The following is a 2,597-nucleotide window of genomic DNA, read 5'->3' as shown; positions in this document are numbered from 1 at the left end:
CGTGTTTTATACATGTATTCATAAGCGAAGTTTGATTTAAATCCTACGCGGCGCCTCATAAGTGTTCCCTAAAAAGTCACGTCAACTTCACTGCATTTCTGCCAACATGCTACTTTTTAGTTACCAGATTCTTTAACATTCCCCTTGGTCTTTAAAGAAATAGTTCACCCAAATGAAAATTAGCTGAAGATGTGTTCACCCTCAGGTCATCCAAGATGTAAGTGAGTTTGTTTCTTCATTAGATTTGGAGAAATGTAGCATTGCATTACTTGTTCACCAGTGGATGCTCTGCAGTGAATGGGTGCCGTCAGAATGAGAGTCCAAACAGCTGATAAAAACAAAAGTAAAATAAATTTGTGTCATGAACATTGTTTTCATTAGTAGTTTCTTCGCTAAGGCATGCATCACTATTGATTTTGCTGATGCACATTGTTTAAAGTTCACAGTGTATTTTAGAGTCTTCAGAATATGTATAAAAAAAAAATGTATTTTTTTTTTTTTTTTAATCTAGTTTTATTGTCTAATGCAAACCATGAGGAGAGAGTGAGTGAATGTGGTCTGCTGGTGCTTTTATTGTCTAACTGAGAAGAACTGTCTATGCCGCTGGAAACCGCAGACTAAAACTAGTGTGTTCAGTCCTCAGAATTGATGGTTGTGTGCCCTGTGCATGGAGAGAAGAACAGTGGCTAAAAGGTGGAACCTTTGGACATTGGCGTTTAGTGTTAATGCAATGAATCAGTTTTGAAGGGTCTCTGATGTTAAGTTGGTTATTGGAAAACTCATTGGTTCAAGTGACGAAGCAACCAATCGTGATCTGCATCATAATTTCCAGTTGGCTTTATAACTCACAGGAGATTTATAAGATTTGTTTCATCTTAGATAATGATGATTATGTGCACATTTCAGGCTAGAGATTTGATATCTGATTGCTGATGCCGCACAGCATACGATCAGAAAGACATCTGTTAACCTTAAAGTCCTGGTTTAACGAGACAAATAAATTAGACAAAGTATAATTAGTTGTGTAAAAATGTACAGTTTGAGGGCAGTTTTAGTATTTTTTCATTTGTATATTGATTAATATTTGAATTAATTTAGTTGCTAGGTTTGTACAATAAAGTATTAGTCATTAGTTGCGCTTTGTATCAATATATATCGCAGAAAAATAAAATATCGCAATGTCATTTTTTCCCAATATCGTGCAGCCCTACTGAGAATAACTGTCTGCTGCCGCTGTGAAACCGCAGACTAAACTGTGTTGTTCAGTCCTCAGAATTGATGTGTTTTGTGCCCTGTGCATGGAGAGAAATGAATAGTGGCTAAAAGTTGAACCTTTGGACATTGGCGTATAGTGTTTATGCACTGAACAGTTTTGATGTTTAAGCTCTGGATTATTGGAACTTGGTTAAATGAAAGCACCAATTCTTTCTGCATCTATTTCTCAGTTGGCTTTATAACCTCACTCACAGGCTATATTATAAGATTTGTTTTCATCTTATATAATGATGATTATGTGCACATTTCAGGTCTAGAGATTTGATATCTGATTGCAGATGCACAGTCATACGATTCAGAAAGACATCTGTTAACCTGACAGTCCTGGTTTAACGAGACAATAGCTCTAATAGACAAAAGTATAATTATTGTGTAAAAATATACAGTTTGAGGGCAGTTTTAGTATCATTTGTATTGATTAATATTTTGAATTAATTTTAGTTTCTATTTACAATTAAAGTATTAGTAATTTAGTTGCTTTAGTCAGTTTTATGTAATATTTCTAATTAGTTTTAGTAATTTTAGTACTTATTTAATTTCACTTAGTTGACAAGGCAACGTTTTTAATTTTCAGTTTTAATGTTTTTGAAGCTTTTTAGTTTGAATGTTTTTGCTTCAAATATTTGTTTAAAATGAAGGTGTGGTAATTTAGAGAAATATTTAGGTGGGATCATAAATAAAGTTGGGAAACCTTGGTTAAGGAAGTTTGTTTCCATTGGATAAAAGATAATAATCACAATTCAGATATTTTTCAGAGTTTATATCTCACATTTCTGTCTTTTTTTTCTAAATTGTAAGTCATAAACTCAGTTTTGTGTTTTTTTATCTGAGATTTGAGAGAAATTAAATTAGGATTTTGTTTTTAGGATTTTTGGGTATAAACTAAAAACTCAGAATTGTGAGATATAAAGGCAGATATGTGACACATAAAGTCAGAAGATTGTGAGATATAACTTTGCAATACTGGGGAAAAAAGTAAAAAAAAGTTGTGAGAAGTAGCAATTACAGTTTTGTAGTTTTCATCACGTGGTGGAAAAGTGCTTCCATACCTACTGCATCAGTTTATGAATTATTGTCTGTAAGAGTTTGGCCTGTAAAGCTTTCAGTGTTAAATAAATATCTGATGTCCTCTGAAGGAAGCTGGTTCCTGAGCTTTGTAAGGAAGTGCAAATCCATGTCAACCATGTTGTCCACTGACCTTTCTGACCTGGAAGCAAACTGCAGTGGCTCCAGTGAGGTGAAACAATAATGACTTGGGCTAGATATCTGCATGAAGACTGAGGTCGGAAAAGCTTTGTGTTATCGTTCTGAGTGAGGTCTTG

This window comes from Cyprinus carpio, chromosome B5 (assembly GCF_018340385.1).
Source record: "Cyprinus carpio isolate SPL01 chromosome B5, ASM1834038v1, whole genome shotgun sequence".
Classification (NCBI taxonomy): domain Eukaryota; kingdom Metazoa; phylum Chordata; class Actinopteri; order Cypriniformes; family Cyprinidae; genus Cyprinus; species Cyprinus carpio.
The sequence above is the reverse complement of the archived record's forward strand: the minus strand, read 5'-3'. Positions refer to the sequence as shown.